Source organism: Macrotis lagotis, chromosome 1, assembly GCF_037893015.1.
Source record: "Macrotis lagotis isolate mMagLag1 chromosome 1, bilby.v1.9.chrom.fasta, whole genome shotgun sequence".
NCBI lineage: Eukaryota > Metazoa > Chordata > Mammalia > Peramelemorphia > Peramelidae > Macrotis > Macrotis lagotis.
Genome location: NC_133658.1, coordinates 654,722,999 through 654,736,095, shown reverse-complemented (window position 1 = coordinate 654,736,095; position 13,097 = coordinate 654,722,999). Strand labels below are relative to the sequence as shown.

At 35.7% G+C, this 13,097-nt stretch overlaps 1 protein-coding gene across 1 annotated transcript in view; it reads right to left on the bottom strand.

Moving 5' to 3' along the window:
* ANKRD44 (ankyrin repeat domain 44) overlaps nt 1-13,097 on the bottom strand; it is a 367,960-nt gene that overhangs the window by 284,202 nt on the left and 70,661 nt on the right. The gene's annotated exons all lie outside the window — the stretch shown is intronic.

The window sequence follows — 13,097 nt, the reverse complement described above, 5'->3', positions numbered from 1 at the left end:
AAGAAATATCAAAATAAATTCAAAAGTCTGAAAAAATAAAGGAAAATATAATATATCTGATGTAAAAAAAATACTTGAAAAATTGGTCAAGAAGAGATAATTTAAGAATCATTAGACCCTAAGAAAAGTCATTCTAAAAAGTCTGAAAATTACATTTCAAGAAACCATAAATAGAAACTGTCCAGATCTAGTAGGACCAGAGGGCACAGTGAAGATAGAAAGAATCCACTAATCATTTGCTGGTGGGGTGAGGGGAGAAGAGGGAAGGGAGGGAAAGAGAAGTAAAGATTCCAGGAATGTCATAGTCCAAATCCAAAGTTTCTATAAAGAAAAAATACTTCAAGTATCCAGAAAGAAAGAGTTTGTGTATCAAAGAGTCATAGCCAGGATTTATATAGAATTTGGCAGCTTCTACCTCAAACAAAAACAGACTGCAAAAAGTTAAAAAAAAAAAAACTAGAAAAAAAAAGATAGGCTTACAACCAAGAATAACTTACCCTGCAAAACTGGGTATAATTCTATGGGGGTGGGGTAGTAGTGGTCCTTTAATAGTTTTGAGGATTTTGAAGCATTCCTGATAAAAAGAACAGAACTAAATAGAAACTATAAAATACAAGGAGGAAAATCAACAGAAAGTAGAAAGGTAAATTTGAACAAGTGGAAGAAATTGTATGATACTAAAGTACTAATATTCTAATGGAGAGAAAAAATAAATGTGTCTTCATAACCTTATTGTCTTCAAAAGGATATTAAAGGAATCAAATGAGAAAAAAAGTTATGTGGGAATGGAATGGTTCTGTTTTGAGGATTTTAAGAGAGGAAATAATGGGGGAGGTTTAAAGGAATATATGGTAGAGAAAGGAAAAATTGGGAAGAATTTGATATTTTGCTTGGTTGAAGCCCTTCAGAAGAATAACACATCAAACATAAAGGAAAAAGGGGGGGGCGGATTAAATGAAGCTTTCCCTTAATTAAATCACACAATCTGAATGTTGTAAGAAAAACAAATTTCCTGATCCTGAAAGAGGGATTAAAAGGGGAAAAAAAGAAAACAAAAAGAGCTCTGGAATCTCAGGACATGCCCATGAGTTGGGGAAAGGCTGAATATCAGTAGTGCAATATTATTGTAACAAAAAACAAAATGAAGGAAAGGATTTCAGAGAATTCTGGGAAGTAGGAACTAATGCAAATTGAAATGAAAAGAACCAGGAAAATAATTTTTGTAATGACAACATTGTAAAGAAAAACAACTTTGACTTAAGAACTATGACTTAAAGTAATAACTGACTACCACATCTTCAGAGGACATTTTCTATATGATTTCCAAGTGGATTTGTTTGGTTTGACTATATTTATTTGTTACAGGTTATTCTTTTCATTTTTTTTCTGTTTTTAGTGAAGCAGAATTAGAAGGGCAGCAATGACATTAAAAAAAAACCCATTGAAACATTTATTGCACAGAAGAAGAATCAAAAGGCAGCATATACTAGGACGGCTTTAAAGGTAATGCTTGGAATTCATGATATGCTGTTTTTAATTAGTCAATAAACATATTTAAGCATTTACTATATGCCAGTGCTAAGTGCTAGTGATAAAAATAAAGGGAAAAAGACAGTTCTAACTCAAGGAGCCCACAATCTATCTGATCAGGGAGACAATATGCAAACAAATTCATACAAATCAAGCTATAGGGGTGGCTAGGTGGCGTAGTGGATAGAGCACTGGCCCTGGAGTCAGGAGCACCTGAGTTCAAATCCAACCTCAGACACTTAATAATGACCCAGCTGTGTGGCCTTGGGCAAGCCACTTAACCCCCATAGCCTTGCAGAAAACTAAAAAAAAAACAAACAAAAAACCAAGCTATAAGCAAGATGAATAGAAAATAAAGGAAGAGATATAAAATGAAGACTTGTGACTTCCCATATAATCCTCATCTTGGGGTTCTGTACATATGAAAATGCTTTCTTTTTTGATGTATAAGTTCAGAATTTGAAAGCTAAAAAAAATTATAGCTTAGGTCATACACACACACACAAACATATATATACATATACACATACATACATACACACACACATATATATACCTACATGCATATATATATATATGTATACACATACACACACACATATTTGTGCCATAAGAAATCTGGCTGGATTTTCAGATGAAAATTTTTTTTGATAGGCAGCATGATATAAAATCTAGAATGCTGGATTAAAAATCAGTTAAAACCTGGGTTTAGATCCTGTCTTTGACACTTAGGAGTTAGCTATATGACCGGGGCAAGTCTTTTAATCTCCTTCAGTCAAAAACACACTATATGTTACAGATGGTTTGTAATATGTATACTTGGGGAAGGGGGATTTTAAGATGAAAATTTCAATATCATTCTAATCAGGTCAATTACTCCTAAACATATCCTATAATGTTATAGTTCTTTTATAGTTTTTTAAATTGTCATTTGATTATCATCTGGGGATTTTATAGTTATCCAGTTTCTAATTGACTGATCTATTGTCTATTTATCAAGTATTCCCAAATTTGCATTCCTAACACAGCAGAGACTTCTAAAGTCATTCATAATCAGGTTCTAACCTAACCTTTCTGGGTTTATTATTCATTACTTCTCTTTGCATATTCTACAGTTAGGCAAACTGGCACTCTTGTTCTTCTTCAACAAGATGCTCCATTTCCTGTCTCCATTACAACCTGGCCTCTGTGCCAGGAATGCATTCTTGCTCATCTTCACCTCTTAGAATACCTAGCTTCCTTCAAAATTCAGCATAAATATATGTCTCCTATATTGTTAATATTGATTGATACACAGATATCAATATTACCTCCTACATTAGGTGTTTTCTAATCTCCCTGCAACTACTAGTACATTTCCCTGGCCCCCAAATTGTTCATGTTCAGTCATTTTTTCAATTGTGTCCAACACTTCACAATTCCTTTGGGGTTTTCTTGGCAAAGATACTAGAATGGTTTTCCATTTCCTTCTCCAGCTCTTTTTTACAGATAAAGAAATTGAAGCAAATAGGGTTAAGTGACTTGCCCAGGGTGACACAGCTAATAAGGGGCTGGAGTCAGATTTGAAGAGGAAGATGAATCTTCTTGATTCTAGCCCCAGAACTCTAACCACTGTGTCACCTAGCTGCCCATAACTCACCAAATTAGTGTCATTTACTTTTCATCTATATAGGAGCATGAGTTGTCTTCCCTGATAGAATATAGATTTCTTGAGGATGGTGGTCATTTTCATTTTTATATTTTTAGTCCCAACACTTATCAGGATACCTGCGCCACAAAATCAGTGCTTAATTAAGTGCTTTTAGAATTACTGGAACAAGATTCACTGTTAGCTACAAATAAATTTGGTCTATAGGCTACAGACATGAAAAAAATTTATCTATGCTAATGACAAGGATGAATCTTACAGCTAAAGTTTTGCCTGAGGTTAATTTCCCCTGTTTCTGGATTTCGGGTGCTCTGAGGTCCGCCAAGAGATCTGATCTGAAAAATTAAAGAGTATACTCACAGCATCCTAGTGAGTATCTTAAGAGAAACTGAAAATTCACATCCTTTTTAGAATACAAACCTTTTATTGGAACTAAAAGCCAGAGATTTTTTTTTTCATACAAGAAAAGAGATTTATGAAATTGCTGGCAATGTGCTAGACCCTGATATCAATGAGTAATAAAAAAAGCAAAGATTCATTCCTATGATTTACCATATAGCTAAAAGAACAAAAGGAACTCTTTATAGCTTTCTGCTACAGTTAACAAATACCAAGAAATACAATAAACATGATAAAATGTTTTCACAATATTCATCTGACAGGGAGGAGATACATAATTGAAGAAAATTCACCTACCTTCTCTTCTAAACTGATAAGTCCCTATTGTTCCTTTATTTATTGTCTTAAATGTCTAACTTTCTCTCCAGAATATTAACACTACCCCCAACTGTTTTGCCCTCCATGAACAAAATCTTACCTATCATTATGTCTCAAACAATAACCACGTTTATCAAAGACTGATACACAAATCCCACTTCATCTGCTAACATCAGCCTTGGCCAAATATATTTAATACTGTTAAGTGGTATTTAAAAAAGTAATCAGAGAGAATTTAGAGCTATAAAAACCATACATTTCAACAACACCACATTCTTCTTCCCTATTCCCCCCCCCAACTTCTGTTTGATAATTAATTCAGTCTGGAGTGTTTAGGGAAGAAGAGTTAGAACCCCTACAAGTAAAACCAAACCAACCCTGGCAAGAAGCCAATTTTCCCATGCTGCTTGACCCTGGGACTTCCTGAGCTTCCACTAGGACCAGATTTCCAAAAATAGGCTGGATTAGCAGCAGACCAAACATGTGGTGGTGAGTTTACAAACAAATGACTTCCTTGCTGGAGCCCTGTCAATCAATCCTCTGGAGCCTGAATTCTGCAGCTGGCAAAGGCTGCCCAGAAGTTTCACTGAACAAAGGTAGTGTTCTTCCAATTCCAGAGACTGTTTCTAGGGTCTAAATGATGTTCCCCACAGGTAGTTTAGCTGTGGAAATATGTCTGCCTGCCTCCTAGCTGTCAGTGTGGAGCAATCAGTCCTCTAAAAAATAGTTTAGGATTCTAGGGAAAAACAGTGGGCAGTCAGCTCAGAAAAAATGAAAAAAAAACGTCCTCCCTGTACCTGCTCAGCCTAACCTTCAACCTAAATACCCCAGAGAGGACCACAACAAAGAATTCATAGAAGATGGAAAAAAAAGAACACAAAGAGTCCAAAGACTTCATGAAAATACCTATGTCAGGTCTACAGTAGCATTAAGTTAACTACCACAGGACTAGAGAAGCTGGGTCATCCTGCTACAGGGATTGAAAGAAAAGAAATAAGAACACATTGCTTGGCTACCAAGCTTAGGGAAAGTAACTAGCCAAGCAATCATCAGTTTTATCAAAGTAGTGAAATTATATTAGGCTACTATAATTACGTGACTCTGCTGAAACTAGGTTTCTGGGAGACATTATCCAAACCCAAACAGGGATTCAAATGAAATTAAGTTGACCAGCAACATCATATAAAATAAAGTGTTGGATTAGATTGGGGCTGGGGGGGGGGGGGGGGAGATAAGAGGCTTAAATTTCTGACTGTGAAGTTACAGAAATCCATTTCCAGTGCAACAAGAAGGCTGAAATGAGAGTCATAAGATATGAATTCAAATCCATGGGCACTCTTTTAACCTCTCAGGGCCTTGTTTTCCCATCCATAAAAAAAAGGGAGTTAGACTAGACAAACTCTAAGAATCAGCTCTAGATAGAGAATAACTTTCTATTTTAAGCCTAAATCAACAATTTGAGTTATTCCTCAAATCTTATATGTACTTACTATGCATTCCAACCCCACTATTATATGTTATCATTTATTATCCTAAAAATGTTCAAAAATTTAAATATACTGAGGTAATATGGCCTTTAGAAGAATACACATATACAACACATACACACAAGAAATCTTAGAATCCTTTACCTTCAGAACTTATGCATTAAAACAAACAAAAAAAAGGTATAGGTAACTAGGTAGCACTGGCCCTGAAGTTAGGAGGACCTGAGATCAAATCTGGCTTCAGACACTTACTATTTACTACCTGTGTGACCTTGGGCAAGTCACTTAACACTCCATTGCCCTACCAAAAAAAAGGTATGATTTTGTCCTCAATAAAAATCTTTCCTCTAAATACCTAAACTCTCAATCATGGTATGAATCAACTCTTGATCTGACCAAATCTTTATCCAAACAACATATTTCAAAATGACATATCTTTAAGCTCTCTGAACTTCAGTTTCTTTATTTTTAAGATGAATTTGGACAAGTCACTTTATTCAACTACCATCTGCTACAATTGTTGTAAATATCAATAGAGATAAACTATGAAATGCTTTTTTGACTGTAAGAAATGCTTTGCAAACATTAATGTACCATACATATATATATGTATATATATATATGAACTTCTGTTTTTACTCTGTAATCTCCCCCCATTTCCCTTTTTAAAATGATTTCATTTCTGATAATTTTAACATGCTAGTGTTTTGGTAACTGAAACAGAAGAGGAAAGGAGGAGGGATTGCCTTGGGGAAATCATCAAGTTCCCTCCATGATCTCAAGTTTCCCGTGAATGGAAAAGCCCAGCATTTTAATATCACCATTCTCCCAGTCTCTCAGTCATAGAACACACAGTTTCTGGAGAATTAAAAATGAATGTCACACAGAGGACAATGGAAAGGTGCCTTGTGGGTGTGAGCAATATACAAGATATAAACAATGGGGAACTCTGAAAAAGAACAGGCATAAAACATGTCAGTGAGGAACTGTGTGAGAGAAAAAAAAATCATTCTATACTAAGCAAGGGAGAAGCATCAAATCCTCCTTACAAATGACAGTTTCCCCCTCAGATGTTCAAAGAAATTCAAACTAACTTAACTAAAGTCTTGGACCAGTGAAAGAAAATGCTTTTTAACAATTCAACCTTACTAATGGCTCTCACCAATAACACTAGTGAAAAAAAAAGAATTATTTTTAGATGCTTTGCCCAGAACCTCTTTAGTAAACTACTCACAAAATAAGATGGAAACTGAGAGAAACCTGAATATAGTACAAAAAAGAAACTGCCTTTTTTAGCATTCCTGTTAATTTAGCAAACATCTTCTTTTTCATCATAAACTCAAAGATCCTTGCAATTAGTCAAGTATTCTCAGGCTCTCCCTACCCCACCCCCAAAAAAAGTCTAGCTTGGTAAATACAGAGGTTGGTAGTTTTTCTCTGTCTCCCTAGACTTCTTTGAGGGAGTCTGTTTATTCCAAAGCATTATTTGTGTGGAAGGCAAGACATAGCCAGGAATTTCTCTGTTGTCCCCTAAACAAGTAGTTAAATTCCCTAAATAAAGATAGCCCTTTGATAAAAGCTGTAAACTTGGTAGTCCCGGGTATACATAGCCCTTGCTCCTTTCCTGATTTCAGGTAACTCAACTAAACTCTTGAACTTGGACTTGCAAAAGGAGAATAGATGCAGGGGCAGAAACACAAAGGTCTAGAGAGGAGAAAGACTGTGTTCCCTCCTATGACTACCCCTCCCCTCCAAGACGGCAGCAGTTAGGGAAGGAAGAAAGCTTGGGACCATAAATTTTGAGATCAAGTACATTCCAGGAGAAACTGGAGGCAACTTCTGTAGAATGGCAAAGAGGGAGGAGCTACTAAATTTAGAGGATGATGAAGCTAAGGAAGAGATATGGGGTAGAGCCAAAAAAGTTTTATGTGGATTTTCTAGATTCCAGGGGTTCCATCCATTACCCCTCAATGAGGAAGGGATAAAAATGTAATACTCAGAACTAAATACAATATTTAAGATGTAGTCTGACTAGTGGAAAACATAGTAGGATTATAACCTCCCTAATTCTGGAAATCATGCCTCTCAATTTCTCTAAGATTTCATTTACTTGCTGCCTATAATATCACATTATTGACTCAAAGTGAATTTACAGACCAATGAAACCAAGTTATGTGGGCCTATATAGGTTTTGAAGGAAAGCAGGGTCCACCAGGGATAAAGGTTATTGTCTTCTCTAGCAACCTAGAGAGTTGTTCATACTTTTTAGAGAGATCAGTCCCAGAATGTCACTGTAGGTGTGAGTACCAATGAGGTTGGGTAACTCACCAGAAAAACCAGATGGCCAGATTTCCAGCTATCTACAGATATGTCCTCAATCACAGGGAAGCATCGCAAAATCTCTGGGCTGGAAAGAACCTAGGTCAACTCATACCCCTCTATAATAGAAATGTCTTTCATAATAGAATCAACAAGTAATGATACAGTCTTTGCTTGAAGACTGCTAGGGAAGGATTGCCTATCATCTCCTCTGGAAGCCAGGGGCTAGCTCTACTTGTTAGCAAATTGATCCTAACATCAAGTCGAAATAGGCTTCTTTGCAACTTGAACCTATTGTTCCTATTTTTCTACTGCCCTTTGTAGATAAAGAGAACAAATCTAACTTTTCACATACTTGAGCACAGTTATCATGTTCTCCCTAAACATCAGTCTGGTGTTTTCCCTCCAGGCTAAACACTGCCAATACTTTAATCTCATGACACGTTCTCAAGCCCATTTACCACCATAGCAGCTCTCTTCTGTACAAATCTCTAGCTTATTACAATCATCCCTTCCACCTCTCAACTTTCCCTCAGTTTCAATAAATCTTGGGTCGGCATAAGAAATGAAATGGAAATTTGAGGTGAGTTTGTGGAAGGTGCAGATGATACAAAAAGTCTAGAATCTCAGAAATGCATAAAATGTATGTATAGTATTGTACAGCATCAACATTCTTTTATCTTTTAATACCACATTAATGCAGGCTTCTCTGGTATAATAGGAGAGCCAAAAATGTTTTGTGTGGATTTTCTAGAGTCCAGGGGCTCCATCCATTACCCCTCAATGAGGAAGGAAGAAAATGTAGTGTTCAGAAGTAAATACAATATTTAAGATGTAGTCTGACTAGGGGAAAACTGGGGGAAAACCTCCCTAATTCTAGAAATCATGCTTCTCAATTTCTCTAAGATTTCATTTGCTCTCTGTCAATAATATTACATTGTTGACTCAAAGTGAAGTTACAGACCAGTGAAGCCCCCCAGATCATTTTTAATCAGACCTGTTATTTAGCTACACCTCCCCTATCTTACTTTATTATTTTTATTTTATTATTTTTAATGTTTCTTATTAAATTCAGACAAGTGTTCTTGTCTTTTGGGATTCTGACTCCACCACTTAACATTCTCTGGTTCATTTGTTTTTTTCTGGTCTGCAAAGATGATGAGTATACCACTACCCCTTTATCAAGTCACTGATAAATATGTTAAAGAGGATAGTTGTCAGGATATCCCAAGGGAGAACTCCCTCCAAGTTGTCATTGAACCAATAATGACTATTCTTTGAGTTTGGCCATTCAACCAGTTCTAGAATTCTGTGATTTAATATGCTTTAACATTGGGAAGAATCTCAATTGCATAATAGTACCTATCTCATAAACTGTTGTGAGGATCAAATGAGATAATTGAAAAGCACTTATCACAGTGTGACTCATAGCAGACCCTTAATATATACTAATTTTTTTCTTCTCCAGTATGCAGAAACATTCCATCATCTAACAAAAACTAAAACTGAATTTAAAAGCTAAACTTAGCAGTGCTTCATTTATGTTTATTGATTCATTTCAAGTCTTCCTGATTTCACTAAACCCTGATGGTTCTCCTGAGGTAGAAAGAATATTTCTGGTCTCACAGAATACTTAAGACTGGTGGTTCTTAAAGTGTGGGCCAAGGAACTCCTTCATGCTCCTGAGTCACTTTACTGGGTTCTTTCAAATTGTGAAGTCTATTGCATTTGACAGTTGACATATAATCTCTATAGGCTGACTGATCTACAGAAAAATCTGTTAGATTTGGAGTAAAAAAAAAAACTCCACCTAATATTAATTGTATGATCACAATCTCCTCTAAGATTCTTTGTGAGAGAAATGGAGATAATTCTGCTATTCAGGTCAAATAGTCATTTGTGAGATAATATATGCAAAGTCATGATATTTAAAGTACTGTATAAATGTCAGCTCTCATTATTATTACCAATTACTGAGGAGTGTGTGGAGTAAAACAAAGCTGAAATGTTCAGATTTCCCTGAATCAAGAATGGCAATAAACTTAAGTTGTAAAATCAACCAACTGGAAAATAAGATTTTGTTTCTACCAAGCTCATGACCTAAAAGGAGCTCTAACTGATGGATGAATCCAATCCAAGTCTCCTCAGGCAGAAATATGGGAATTTCAGCAATCTTATATTTCAAGTTACTTGGCAATATTTTACAAAACATAGATATTTAAAATCATTATGAGCTAGTCATAGACCCAGAATGGTATCCTCCTGTCAGGACTCAGTATGTTAGTCTGCTCTGATGAGAGACAGCTCCATTGATGGCTAACAATTTTTGTTTCTAAAGAGAGCAAAATCTTTTCAGAATTCTTTCTTCTTTAAAACTTAATACTAAAAACACCAAAAAACGTCCTTTATGTTCCTACTTTCAATAATTAGGAAAAACAATGCAAGTGAGGAGATAGTCCAGCTCATTCAACTGGAAATCAAGAGAAACTATCATTCATACTAACTGTTTGACTTTGGTCAAATCACTTTATTCAATTCAGAAAGCACTTACTAAGCAGCAATGATGTACATGGGTTTGGGACCACAGACAGACTATGGAGAATTTTGCCATAAAATAGATGAGCTTGAATTTATCTTAAAGACAACAGGGAGCTACTGAAACTTCTTGAACAAGGAAGTGACAAAGTCAGACCTGTGGGAGACAAGAAGCAAGCCATTTCTAGTTTCAGAGTTCAGAGAAAGGAAATTTCCTTTACTAATGCAATTTAGTATTTCTCTCTCTCTCTCTCTCTCTCTCTCTCTCTCTCTCTCTCTCTCTCTCTCTCTCTCTCTCTGTCATTTATAATCTTAGAGAATTATGGTGAAACCTAAGAGATTAAGCGACTTGCCCAGAGTCAAATAGCAACATGTGTCAGAGATAGACCTTCAATACTGGTCTTTCTGGTTTAAAGGCCAAATCTCTATCCACTATGCTATGATAACTCTGGCAAATAGGCGAGGCAACAGAACTAGAGAAGGGCAACTATTTCAATTTTTTTAAAGGAAGAAAATAGCGTTTAAACTCTATCCCAACAGCAAAAATCTGAAACATGTTTTAAAACGATTGTTAGGGAAAGTCATAGAAAACGAAGCAATAATCAGAAAGACCCAACATAGCCTAAATCAAAATTGGCCATGCCAGATCAACCTTATTCCATTTTTGCCTATTAAAATATAAAGGTACTGCTGCTGAAATAGTTAAATTAAATTTTAATAAAGCATTGGATTAAATCACATGTAAGAGCTAAATGATAGCAAAATTTGATTCATTTAGCACTCAATGAAAAGCCAGATCCAGGAAGGAATCATTACAATTTGGAAGACTGTCTCCAGTGGAATGGCACTAGGATCTAGTTTGGTTCTGGGTTAACACTTTTACTACTGACATAGAATGAAAGTGAGAAAAGAGGGGGGGAAAGGGGGGAAGTAAAGAAGAGAAGGTTAATGTTCAAAGCCACAGAGAAACAAATTCTGCACTAGCTCTAAAAGCAGGGGCTCAGAATAACTGATCCAACTAAAGATAAAAGTATCCAACTCATATAAAGAAATCACATGCAATACTTTAAGTGTGATTATTCATTCTTTTCATGATCAAGTGAAGTAGGAGCCTTCTGGGCCAACTAGCTCAAATGAACAGTTCCACATCCCATAAGAATTAAAAGTTTCAAATTCTTCAGTAAGCAAAATCATAAAAATGATACCTTGGTGATGCATTGAAAAAAGCTAAGTGGTGGTACATCACTGAACTAGGAGTCAAGAAGATGAAATTCAAATCTAACCTCAGAGACTTCCTTGGTTATTTGAGCTTAGGCAAGTCTCTGTATTATAGGATTATAATCTAATTGATGAAAATTCTCATTCCACCAAAGCAGAAGGCAACTCATCCTTGACTGTTCATTCTGTAGAACTCTTGTCCAAGTTATAAGACTATAAATTTGGGGCTAGAAGGAACCTTAAAGGTCATTTAGTCCAACATCCCTTTTGTTACAAATGAGGAAATCAAAGCTCAGAAAAATTACTTGTCCAATGCCTCACCAGTGGTGAAGTTGAATTTGAACCCAAGTCCTTTGAATGGGACTATTTTAAGACTTTAGCTAGCAGACCTCAGAGGTCATCTTGTCTTTGTTTTACAGATAAGAAACAGGGAGGATAGGTGATAGTAATCTTAGCATTAAATCTGAGGAAGTAATGCCATTATTGTCCAAGCTCCTTTGCAAAATAAACCTATATATCTCATAGATCAATATATCTCATAGATGAGTCATATCAGACTAAACAACCTCAATAACAAACTCAGCAAATACATACATACACACACACACACACACACACACACACACACAGGCACACATACTCATAATTTATCACCTCAACTTTAAGACAGAATTTTAAAGAATTTCAAGGATCTTTAAGGAATAATTGAAAGATCTGTAAAAACAAAAATAAATTTAAATGGTAATGGTAATGGTAAATAGGAAAGACAATATTTTCTTTGGATTAATGTGCTGAATCTTCAGATAGTGTGGTTAAAGAAATGATGACAAGCAACTGTATCTTTCATAATGAACAGGATAAATGATTCATTTACTGAGGTTTTCAGTGTTCATCATCAAAATATAAGTCAGCAGTAGAAACATCTACCATGTGTTCACCACTTTGCTAGACACTAATAGTGTAGAAAATGAAACATGAGCATGGTTTAAGTTCATAATCTTGTCAAGAAGACAACATAAAAGCATCAACTGGGGGCAGCTAAGTGGTTCAGTGGATAGAGCACCAGTCCTGGAGTCAGGAGGACCTGAGTACCAATCTGATCTCAGACACTTAATAATTACCTAGCTGCTGTGAGACCTTGGGCAAGTCCCTTAAACCCATTGTCTTGCAAAAATGAAAAAAAAAGCATAAACAGAAGATAATGATATATGTCTTAGAGTACATATGAATAAGAAGCAGAAGCCAGTCAGTCATTCAACTACCATTTAATAAGTGCCTACTACCTGCCTAATTGAGCACTGGTGATAGAAAGAAAATCAGAAAAGAGTCCCTGCTCTCAAGAAGCTCATACTCTAATAGGAGAGACAATATGCAAATGGCTATGTACAAACAAGACACATATATTTATATATTTATGTGTTTGTGCATATATATAATATGCCTAAATACATATATGTATGTACATATACATCTCAGAGGGAAAGCATGAAGATTAAGAAGGACTGGGCAAGACTACATGAAGCTAGGACTTTAGCTGAGACTTCAAAGAAGGCAGGAAAAGGAAGTAGAGATGAAGAGAGAAATTTTGGCCTGGAAGATAGCCAGTAAAAATGTTCAGTGTTAAAAGATAGGAATGTCTAATG